This window comes from Physeter macrocephalus, chromosome 16 (genome assembly GCF_002837175.3).
Source record: "Physeter macrocephalus isolate SW-GA chromosome 16, ASM283717v5, whole genome shotgun sequence".
Taxonomy (NCBI): Eukaryota; Metazoa; Chordata; class Mammalia; order Artiodactyla; family Physeteridae; genus Physeter; species Physeter macrocephalus.
This window is the reverse complement of record NC_041229.1, coordinates 713,540-725,632: the sequence shown is the minus strand read 5'-3', so window position 1 is coordinate 725,632 and position 12,093 is coordinate 713,540. Positions and strand designations below refer to the sequence as shown.

The 12,093-nt window shown below is 59.5% G+C and overlaps 1 pseudogene; it reads right to left on the bottom strand.

Annotated features, from left to right (window-relative positions):
• Nucleotides 1-7,164: 7,164 nt before the first annotated feature.
• LOC102985120 (glutathione S-transferase Mu 1-like) lies at nt 7,165-7,804 on the bottom strand (annotated as a pseudogene).
• Nucleotides 7,805-12,093: the final 4,289 nt, after the last annotated feature.

Here is a 12,093-nt window from a genome sequence, read left to right as displayed (position 1 = left end):
GATTCTCAACCACTGCGCCACCAGGGAAGCCCTTCTTTTCTGTTTTTAAACTCCTTTTGCCTGTGTCCCTTATGGCCAAACATGGGTCACCACGCTGCAGGGAAGCCATTGATTTACCTGGCGGCTTCCTCACTCACCTGAGCACTGCTCGAGGGCAGAGACCCGGTTGTAGCGTGGTGGTGCCCAGCACATAGCAAGGGTGCAAAAGACATTTGCTTAGTGTGTGCGGAAGAGCTCACGCGGCCAGCAGGAGTCTGGTCTGCGGAGAGGTGGGCGCCCCTCCCCGGGCAGGAGCGAGGCTTGGAGAGCGCGTCTGGTGGGGACAGAGCAGCTGCACCCGGAGCAGCGCGTGGGGAGGAGGTGGGGGGCACGCTCGGGATCAGCTGTGGGCGTGTGACGATGACGAGTCCAAGTGTAAGGAAGTGACGGCATCGCCAGGAGAGCCACGAGCCCCCCTGGAAGCGGGAGAGACCAGGGAGACGGGAGGCGCAGAGGCTGCAGCAGAGACTGTGGGACTTGCTCAGAGCGCTGATTCCTGCAGAATCAGGAGGCTTATCCAGGCTGAAACCCCAAAGGGTCCAGTGCCCCCCGAGCTCCACCGCCGAGGCCGTCAGGCCAGGCAGACCTCAGGACTCCCTGACACTTGGTGCCAGGCACGGGATGCCTGAAAGGGGTCGAGGTTACACAGGGTTGCCCCTCCACCCCCCGAGCCGGGCTGCCACGTCATGCTGGGCGGGACGGCCTCTGCGGCGGCAGGAAAGCCCAGGCATCCGATGACCTGAGCGTAGTCGTGCTCTCCCGCCGCCGAGCAGGAGCCCCTCGACAAACCGATTCATCTCGCCGGGTGTCAGCTCCCTCACCTGGACTCCCAAGTGTCTACCCTGAAGCTCCCTGCCCCTCTGGCTCCCCACGGAGCGTCATCCTGGGCCCCAACCCTCTGTCCTGTCCCCTCCCCCCACCCCGGGGGGGACAAACTCCGCATCTTAAATGCCTTGTGGTCACAGACTCAGCAAAGTTTTGCTTGTGGCAGAAATTCACAGGAGGACCAAGACCCAATATCCAACTAGAGGATGGACAGGAGAGATCCTCCTAGCATGGGGGACGTGTACTGAGTGGTGGCCTGGGACTGACAGCTGGAGCGGACAGGGACAAGCCCGCTTGTCTTCCTGCCCCTTCCTTCCGCTCCTGTGGGGGGCGGGCACTGTGATAAGCCCCCATTCAGGCCCCTCCCCTTCTCCCTGGCCCAGTGGCAGGAGCGGCTGGTTGACCCCTCGTCTGAGAAGCCACCTTCCCCCTGGAAGAGCCCACCTCAGCCCACCTCAGATGCCTTTTCACTCTGATCTTCTGTATTAGCAGCTCAGTCTGTACGCTGATGGCTGTTGTCCTGGCCTTCAATGGCAAGAGGCTGCGGCCCACACATGCCAAGTGAGGCGGAAGTTTCCCAGGAGCACTTTCTGCTGCTCTGAGGCCAGTGGAGGCCGGGTCGTGTGTGAGGAGCTGGGCTTTGGGAGAAGGACGGGGCTTCTGGGGGCAGAGAACGATGCTTCACGAGTGTCAGGCCCCTGCCACTGGCAGGTGCAAGAAGCAGGATCTTGGTGACTTGGCTCCAAATCGGATGGTTAAGTCGCCCTGATTGTAGAGCCCTTGTGTCTGTGGGGGCTGTTCTGGATGCATTCTGCACCCAGAATTCAGACAGGCCCGAAGCCCAGGCCTGCCAAGGAAAAATGGCCTTTGCTCTTCCCAAGGTCATAACAAACGCTGGGAAATAGAAGGAAAGCTGTGTGTGAGTGGCTCACGCTGGCCGAACAGGCCGGCTCATGGCAACGGTGCCCAGAACGGTCAGGCAGTCGGGGTGGTCGGGGCAGGAGGGAGCCCACGGACACCAGGACGGAGGCAGCATCTCGGCGGGAGCCCCAGCAGAGCCCTGGCCCCCTCGGGTGGGTGTCCTCAGCTCTGATCTTACGGGGCCTCTGGGGCTGCCGGGTGGTCCGCTGGTCTGGGATCGCCCTGCAGGCTCTGGCCGATGCCTCCTAGAGGTTAACGTGGTGACATGCCTAGCTTTGTACCTTTGCGCCTCACGCCAACCATCCCGTGTTTGCATTCTGGCAGCCACTTGAGTCCTATCCTTGTTCTTCTCACCGGTCAAGGATTCTTGCTTCTCCTTTGGGATAAAGAAAAGTTGGCAGGACTTCCCTGGTGGCGCAGTGGATAAGACTCTGCGCTCCCGATGCAGGGGGCCTGGGTTCGATCCCTGGTCAGGGAACTAGATCTCACATGCATGCGGCAACTGAGAGTTCACGTGCCACATCTAAGGAGCCTGCGAGCCACAACTAAGGAGCCTGCGAGCCGCAACTAAGACCCGGTACAACCATAAATAAATAAATAAATATTAAAAGCTTATTTTTAAAAAAAAGGAAAGAAAAGAAAAGTTGGAAAAGAATTAGACTCTCTTTCAAGGCATATGTTTGGTGTCGCCCTGGCCTGAGATGGAGCATTTGACGAACCCTCCAAAGGTCTAGTGTCTTGATTATTTATGAAAATGGTATCTTGACCATTCTACACTGAATGTTCACACTTTCCCGACTTCTAGTTTCTAAGACTCCGAACCCAAGACAGAAGGGGTACCATCTAGGTCTCCTCAGAAGCCAATCAGGCATTTTCAAGATATGTGCACTTTGGTACCTTCTCAAAGGCGGTTGCCGATAATGAAACGGCCTCTTTCGTTAAATATTTATTGTGTTTTTGGGGCAATTTGTGTCATCGTGTCACCCAACTTAGTGTCCCACTGTGGCCACAGTGTACTGTAAACGTGGTCCCCTTGGTCAGCATTTCTGCCTTGTCTTTGGAACAGAGGCGAGAAACTGATGAAAAGTTACCTTCTTCATTTAGGGCAGATGCTTAGTGCTGCCCTGCCCGCCTCTGCTGCTACAGTCTGGTCCCCACAATCCCTATGAGCAGGAATTCTATTCTCTTCTTACGGGTGAGGAAACAGCCTCAGAGAGGTGGGGTCACCTGAGCAGAGCTAGGGAGTCCAAACTGGGTTCATAGCCAGGTCCCTTAACTGGACAGCCTGCCAGCCTCTCCCATCAGGGCCGTCCCCAAACCCCTCACTTTCCTGGTGTGGGCATATCACTGCTTCGCCTGTCCAGGGCCCTGGCAGTGTCCACCCTGGGTTCCGCCCCTAATTCTCAGAAAAGACCTCGACCTCCTCACATTACCGCTGGAAAATTAAAGAAAAAAATAAAAAATCTTTGATTCAGAATCAGAAGCTCATCAGCTTAAGAAACGCTGCTTTTTAAAGTGCCGCTGAATCACTCACCTTTTCAACAAGCCTCCCCCTCCAGCCTGCAAGCGGGGCAGGTGAGGCAGGGAACAGAGCAGCCACGAGAAAGCTTCAGCCCTGAGTCAGCGATGACTCCCAGGCTTTCTCCTCCGTGGATTAATCACCTCCGATTACGGCTCCTGACTGGGGGCGAGTCACTCACGGCGTCACCTCCTCTGTCTGACCCTCGCCTCCCTGCCAACCGGCTGCTTGTTTGTCCAAGATGCTGGAGCGTGCTGTACTTGCTGGCACCCCCAAAAGGAAGCCCTACAGACAAGTGACTCAGGAATCAGGACCCACCAGCCTCCCCCTCACCGTCTGCTCTCAACACCGTGCTCCTCTGGGGCAAGAAGAGGGGCCGTGAGATTGCACCGCCCAGAGCCTGCAGGTGACTACCCCCTTTGCTTGCGGATCGGATGGTACCCTGTGCTTCTCCCCAGCAGTGACAAATAAAGCCATCATTTCCGCATCACCCTCCGCGAGGATGCCAACAGCCCGCCCGGCCTGGGGGCGTTCCAGGGCTCACCCGCAGCTCCCCTCACCTCCCTCTCCAGCCCCCCTACCACCTGCCAACGAAGCCTGGGGCGGCTGCGCCCCTGCTGCCTTCCTGCTCCCTTGGCATCGCCGAGCTTCCTTGCTCTGGCTGCTGACCCAGGCACATGGTACCCAGAGGCACCGTGCCATCTGCCTGCCCAGGGACACCAGCCCGGGCTCTCTGCTGTGAGCCACAGGCACGGGAGCATCTCTGTAGCACGGCTCAGTCTACAAGGACCCCCTGAGGTCACTTCCTTTGACCGGCGCATAGCCAACAGTGACTCTACACAGTCCCCCAAGAAAAGAGGGTACGCTGTAACCCCTGCTCCTGGGAGACAGGGAAACCCAGCTCCAGGAGCCCATGCACCTGTCCCACCTCGGTGATGTGGTACCAGGTGTGGAGCAGTGACTCCGCATGTCGTGGTCCGGCCCTGGCGAGATGACGTGGAACACCCTGAACACCTTCTCGGGGCGCCTGAGTGCCAGAACCGGACAGAATGCGGCTGCACCCTGCTCTGCCTCTGCTTCGTTTGGCGGTAGGGGCTGTTCTAAGCGCTTTTCAAATGTGCTGCCTCTTTTAACTCCTTTGGGGTGGGACTCGTCAGGATCCTCGCTGTGTGGCTGGGAGAGCAGGGACCGGGCCCCGAGCTCACAGGCTGGGGTCAGGCCGGGGCGCCCTGGTCCACGACCCCTCGCTCCTCCGACGCCTAACTGCATCGACTTGGCAGATGGCTTACTTTTTTGTGGCTTCAGTGTTCTCATCTCTAAACAGCAGTGGTGAGGGAATGTCCTCCCCCGGTGTGAGGGTTGATGGGACCCTGTGGACAGGGTGTGTAAGACGCGGGGCTCAGGGCCTGGGCACAGCAAACACGTATGGTTTACACGGCTGACCTCGGGGCAGAGCTGCAAGGCGGAGGAGGGCGGGAAGGACGGAACATTCAGGATGGTCAGGAGGGACACCCCACCCCCTGTTCCCCGAGGTCCCCAGTGGGGCAGATGGTAGGTTTCAGGCCCTGGGGGGGTCCCCGGGTAGCACGCCGTCTGTCCCTACCCTGCCGCGCTCCACCCCTTCCTCTGTGCGTACCTCCCAAGCCTGTGGGTCAACCAGTCCCTGAGATACTTCTGATTCTGAAAGCAAAAGGCTCCGTAACTGCGGCTCTTACCTACTGGGGATCTTAGTCTTCTTTGAGAGTTGGATGAAAACTATAAACTCTTTCTCAGAAAAATCCACATACACAGAGATACACAAACATGTTCTTAGAAATCAGGGGTGATCACCTGACCCCAAGATTACGAGCTGCTTTTCCATGTAGTCAGGAAGGATCCCGGGGCTGTGGCAGCAAAGCTGGCCCGGGCTTTCCCCTCCCAACCTCATAAGCACCTCAGCTCTGCCGGACCTGCACTCCCTGCCTCCCCCGCGAGCATCCCTGGACAGTGCCCCACTCCCACGCCCAGCCGCCAGTGCAGAAGGTGCAGCGGTGGTTGCGATGGCGCTGGTGACGGCGGTTGCTAAGGAGCCAGGAGGCTGGGTGGGGGAGGCGAGTGGGCAGCAGCCTAGCAGAGCTGCCCCTTACGCAGGTCTGAGCGCCTCGGGCCCCGGAAACGGTGCTCCCAGCTGGCTGCCATGGCAACTGGCAGGCTTGGGAAACTGTTCATCAGGGTCTGGACAGATTTCTCCAGCTCCCCCTGCTTTTTCTTCTTCCTAAGTGGCTAACTGAGGTGTGAACGGGTCTGCTGGATGCAGGCCAGGGGCACAGAGGGCAAAGGGCTGGTCACACGCCCCACACGGCAGGCTCCCCGGGAGGCTGAGCGACCGGTGACGGGCCTGAGACGGCTTCCAAGCGGAGGCCCAACCCCAGAAGCGGGACGCTCGTCCCTCTTCCAGGGGCCCTGGCCCCCTCCTGCCAGGGACCGCTGGCTCCTGGCCCAAGGAGTCACCCTAGGAGGGAGACCTACCTGCTGTGCCCCAGGTGAGCCAGCAGCCAGGTGGGATGGGTCTCTTCCAGCGGGGCCACTCAGAAGATGCGGGGACCACGGAGGGTCAGGCTGACAGGAGACATCAAGAGATCGGGACTTGATGGCACTGGGTCTGATTTAAGCGAGGCAAAGGGACCGATGAGGTCAGAGGTTAGTGAAGTGCAGTGTCAAGGCCACCAGTCACTGGTCTGGTTGTCGGGCCACTTAACACCACCATCATCTGAAGCACTGTCCAGTCATCTCCACTGGGTGGTGATTGCTCTTGGAGGCTCCCTTCCGAGTGAGCCATCGTCCTCCTTTTGAGACAAGAGAGCTGGCCTTAGGGAGATCAAGCCACTTGCCCACGTCGTGCAGCCAGAAGGTAATAAAGCTGAGATTTGAACCGACGTCTGTCTGCCTGCAAATCCGCCTCTTACTGATGTGCCAGCAGGTGGCAGAGGGCCAAGGCTGCGAGGCTATGACCTGTTCACCTCTCCGGACAAGGGCAGGCCCCTCCGAGCCGGTCTGGGGTTCAGGGCCCTCGCGGTCCAAGGGCCCCCTCGCTGTGCACTGGTGACCTGTGGCTTTAGATCAACAGTTACATTTCTCCTGAGCCCCGGGATCTGCTGTGCGATCACTTTGCATCATTGTCTGTAAGACGCGTGCCCGAGAGTCTGTGACCAGGGCTCTGGTGCCTGGCGGTGACTCCGGGAAGCTCCATAGGAAGAAGACCCTGGACAGGAATCACTGGGCCCTCCGCTGCCAGAACAGCTGGGGCACCTGGAGGATGTCACCTGGCCTCTGCTCTCAGAAGCTTGGAGGGCAAAGCGAGGGGGCTGGGCCAGCTGGCATCGTGAGAGGGAGGGAACTAGCAGTTAGAAGCACCTACTATGCTCCAGGGATTCTAGTACATTTGTTGCGGAATCTTTTTTCTTTTTCCTGCAGGTGTGATTAAAACTTTACTGGGGTTCAGACAGGGCTGGGCCGGAACCACACCGGGAAGCAGGGCCGGCACACCAGGCCAATTCCGGTGTGCAGGGCAGGGCTGGGAGCTCAGAGCGAGCTCTATGGGCCAGGGGTCTGGCTGGGCTCCCCATAGCAGAAGCCACCATGGAAGGGAAGGGTCGTCTGGTTGTCTTTGGTGCAGGAGGGACAATGTGGGGTGGGGAGGAGCTTTGCTGAAGAAAAGTGGGGACTGAAGCTTTAAAGGATAGGTGAAAAGGGAGTTGGGAGGGAGATAAGGGGGCCAAGAAGGCATCTAGAGTGAGTAGAAGGACAAAGAAACAGACAGATGGTTCTGGGTGCAGGGAGATCCAGCTGTTTCCAGGGTGCCAGATCCTGGTTACAGGGCACTACCTGTTGCCCCACATAGCAATCTTTAGAAACAGAGGGCCTGGAAGCAAGTGAGTGGACTTCATGTAGGCAGAGATCTTCTTCAGGCACTCAAAATGGGAAATGAAGTCTTTCAGGTTTGGGAATTCATCCAGGCACTCGGGCTTACATATGCAGTGCACATCAGGATGTTAGAGCCAGGAAGTCCACACAGGTGAGCCTGTTCCCTGCAAACCAAGGCCTCTTCCCCAGAAAATCTGAGAAGAGCCTCATCTTTTCAGGGCTCTCCTTCAAGTATGCAGGCTTCAGCTTCTCCAAGTCAGAGCTGTAGCAGATCCCGGCCACGTACAAGCGGACATCCATGACCCGGTTCTCCAATACGTCCACGCGAATCTTCTCTTGCTCTGTCTCGCCGCAGGTTGTGCTTGCGAAGGATGGCGTCGCTCTGGGTGAGCTCATGAGCCGCGTCAGCTAAGTAGGGCAGACTGGGGAAGTCCAGGCCCAGCTTGGATTTTCCACTCAGCCACTGGCTTCTGTCATCGTGGGGAGCATCCCCCATCGTGCCCTTCTTCTCCTCACGGTTCGAGTCTGTGTACTCTGGGAGCAGGTGGGCGGCGCGCACCAGCCGCGGATGTCCCAGTGACCCAGGATCATGGGCATGGTGCTGGTTTCTGTGCTCTGCGTGGAGATGCTTCACAGGAGCTGGGCTGGAACTTTATTGTTGAATCTTCACTCGAACCCTTTAAGGTTGGTAGTGCTACCCGTGTTATGGAGTGAGCTCAGAGAGGTTGGCGATTTGACCCAGAACGGCAGGACTTCAGCCCAGATTTAACTGGCTCCAAGTCTGTCAGGTTTCTGTTCTATTCTCTGACCTCCCATAAGCACGGGCTGCTCCTCGGGCCCGTGGACGCCAGGGAGCCCCGATTCAGCCTCTTAGCTGGGAGCCTACATAGCCTTCTTCCTCCTCAGGCCCCATCACCACACGGCAGGTGGGCATCCTTCATCCTCCAGCTACTTTTATTTCTCTTTCCGTTCTTCTTACCCTCCTGACTCCATCCAAGCAGGAGACCAGGAGGCACAGCCAACAAGCCGAAGCCAGAGCAAGGCTCTCACCCCATCCCCCGCTCCGACCACAGCAGAGGTGGAGACTGGGGTCCTCACCAAGCCTGAGTACAAAGGAGGGTCATCGGCGAAGCCTGGAGACAGGGTCTCTGCCCCAAGCTGCAGGCTGTGCATCTCCAAACTTTCCTCCATGTCTCTGCTTCCTTGGGAAGCCCTCACAGCTGCAGGCCACAGCAGGATCTCAGGGTGTCCTCAGTACCCCGCTCTCTGGGATGGACGCCTTCTGTGCCAGAAGCTGACCAAGCCCAGCCTGTCTCTGGAGTCATGCCCGCTTTTGGAATTGTTTCTTAGGGGGCAGCTTGCAGTCCTGGGAAGCGCTCAAGTTCGGGGGTCAGAAGGTCTTTGTGCAGTTCCCACTTCTGCCACCAAGAAGCTGGGTGATCCTGAGTGCCTGGGCCTCGGCTTCCTCTCCTGCAGTCTCTGGACTAGCTGGCCCATCCTAACACTCTGCCCTGTCCTCCAGGCTCTGCAGTTCCTCGGCCCCCTCCCAACCCAGCGATGCCTCCGCCCCCAGCAGCCAGGTGCCCCTGTCCTATGCAAACCTGCCAAAATGCAAAGTGCGCAAGGCGTTTGGTTCGTTGGTGCTATGATTTCTTTTGAGGCAGGAAGTCGAATTTAAATTGTGCCCCAATCAGCACAAAAGCCGGGAAGCTCAGGCCTTCCACACAGCGGATTACATAAAACAGCTCAGCGCTTCTTCCCTTTATTTCCCTCTCTTGGTTCCTGCTCTTTCCCAGTCACTCAGTCGAGTAACCTGTATTAAGTGGATGTGTCCGCGAGGCTGGGCGCAGACGCGCGATCCAAGCCGACGAGGGCTGTCGGCAGGACTTGTGGTTCCCCAAGAATACGGCACAGACCGCGGAAGGACAAAGAGTTCCTCAGTTGCCTCTGCTGTTTCCCGCACCAATGGTATTTGGCAGTTTTATAGTGAGATCACGTGTTGTGTGCCCGCCTCCTGCCTTCTCATCCAGGCAGGAGATCAGGCTGCTCTCTTGCCGGGGCCTCACCTGCAACCTGGATGGGCTGACCTAGTTCCCGCGTCTCTGGCACCGAAGGCGAGGATCTGAAGATGGTGATGTGCTGGCCGCGCCCATCCAGGCAGATGACGGGACGCTGACGGAGCTGGTGTAGGCAGTGAGGTCGCCGGCGTCTCCGGAGGCCCCGGGCGTCCGTGCTCCTCGCTGAGCCTCGCCGAGGGCAGGGGACGCCCGTCTTCCCCGTGCAGCGCTGACACCTCGGCACTCCATGCCTGCTTCTCTAGAGCTCTGTGCAGGCACCCGGTGCTTGCACTCCTGCTTCCTCAGTTAATCTTCTCGGCAATGCGGCGATGCAGGATTATTACTGCTGCTTCCTCACAGATAAGGACCAGAACTCAGAGAGGCTCGTGAGCGCCCCAGACCTCACAGCTGGACCGGCCGGGCCGAGCTGGGCTCACTGAGATCTCACGGCACCAGCTGCGCCCTCGGGAATCTCCCGGGGGAACCCGAGGTGCCCCAGCTCACTGCTCTCCTAGAACTGACACCACCTGCAGCCCCAGGGCAGGGGGCCCAGAGACCCCGAGCCCAAGCTCTCACTCCACCGCCTCACACCGCACGGGAGGCCAGGGCTCGGGACACGAGAGCCGGCGGGGTCAGCAAGGAAGGAGGCGCTGATGAGAGGGAGCCGCGGGGCATGGCTGCCCCTCCCCACCTGAGGACCGCACCGATGGAACCTCTTCGGTGGGGTAGAGTGTTTGAAACAGAGTGGCTGTTGAAGGGTTTGTTAGATTTGTTTTTCTTTTCCAGACAGAAATAAAAGAAAGTTTAAGAAGGTATTAGGACATTGGCCCAGGAGTCCCATGTAAAACCGAGGTAGGCGTCTCGGGGCGGAACCGTCCTCTTTGGGTATCGGAGGCTGGCTGTGTGGGCAGGAGGGGGTGGCGGGAGCCTTCCCTGGAGAAAAGGAGGTCTGCCTGCACCGCAGCTGCCCGAGGCCCCACGACCGGCCTCGAGGCGAGTCCGTGTGGCCGGGTGCCCGTCAGCTGGGTGCCGGGGCTCATAAAGAAGGGGTGCACGGGGCCCACCCTGGGAGTTTAGACCAGAGTCAGGAGCTGTGGAGGAGGGATGTGGTCCACTCCGACAGCCCACGGGGTTCATAAAGGGGGGTCGGTCCAGCCACCTTGAGGCTGCACTGGCCACGTTGTCACTGAGAGACGAAGGCCGGGCAGCTTACGAGGAGGTGGTCAGGGGGAAAAGAGAGGTGAGGAATGGGAAAGACGGAAGAGAAAGGGAGCAGAGGTGGGGACCGGACCCCAAGGATGGGGGAAGACGGGCAGGTGCCGTGAAGGTTGGGCAGAGAAAGAAGAATAAAGCAGAGAAGGAATCCCAGGGCCAGGAGATAAAAAGGCAGAGAAAGGAGCCGGAAACCAGGGGGGCTGGGGGACCGTGAGCCCCGCCCCGCCTCCCAGGCTTGTGGCCCCGCCGGGGCTGCTTCCCCCTCCTCCCTGTCCTCCCCTTCCCTCCCTCCCCCGGAGGGGGGCCGGGGTGCAGTGTCTCAGGCCCTCCTCCCTCAACTGCCACTCCCCACATCTTTCCGGATCTCTCTGTTCATTCACCGGCCGCGGCCAAGGGCTGGAATCCCAAGCCCAGCTGTTGGTCCAACGCTGCAGGTGCTGGTGGAGCAAGTCCCGGCCCGAAGCCACAGTTGCTTCGCTTCTGAACCTCCCACACGAGTTGTAAGGGGGGTGCAATAGGGCAGGTGTAAGAGGATTGTCAATCGCCAAAGGGTCAGATGCTTGGAGCCTACGTTAATTTCTAGGACTGAACTCCTCAAATCCCTTCCACGGGAACCTGTCCCCGAGGTGTGGGGCTTCGTGTCCCCTGACCGCACTGTCCTGCTGGTCCTCGCCATGCAGCACAGGCCTCACATCGGAGGAGGCACCGAGAGGGTAGGCGGCCTCGCCAACACGTGCCAGGCAGTTAATCCAGGCCGGGGTCGGAGACAGGGACGCAGAATTACAGGGTGAGAAGTTTTATTCTTTATTCCTGAAGCAGATCCAGGCTGTTAGCACTGAGAATAATCTAGGTGGATTTTTAAGGAGCCGCTGAATATGTATGATGGAGAGAATCTGAACACGGGAGAAGCAGCAGAGACGCGAGAAGAAACTGGATGGATGGAGGCCGAGGGGAGGAAGGCTGGGGCTGCGGCACGGATGGACGCGGCTGGACAGGGAGGGGAGAGGCGGGAAGAAGGAGGCTCGGGAGGAAGGAAGGGGAAGAGGAACAGAGGCCAGGGGGTGGGCCAGGAGCCGGCGGAGCAGAGGCAGACAGAGCGGCACGCGGCAAGGCCTGGCGGCCAAGCCCCGCGGCTTCCGAGGGAAGCAGATGCTCCCAGGCAGCGTGCGGGGGATCCTTGTTGACTCGGGCCCAGCGCAGCCGGAGGAGCGACCCAGTCCCTGCCCTGCGGGGTTCCGTTTCCTCCTCTCCATCCTCCTTCAGGCTCCGCCAGCCCCTCACGGGTCCCGGCGGAGCCAGAAGCCACCACATCTCACCCGGGAGACGCGCTCTGGGGGTGAGTGTGAGCAACATGTGTGCGGGTGTGCAAGCAGGCAGGAGGCCAGGGGAGGGGCAATGACTCGGGGGCGAGGGGCCGGGGCGGGACTGACCTGCTGGCCGGGGGGAGGCCATCCTGTCCCCTCGTGCCCACCGGGAGCACCCTGCAGCTTCTCGCTGCCACCGATTTCCCTTTCACCCAAACCACCAGACTGCCACGGCCCCGCTCGGCAGGAGGGGCTGGGGTCCCCCCCGGGCTCTGGGTCAGAAGAACCTTGGGGCTTCCCTGGCCTCATT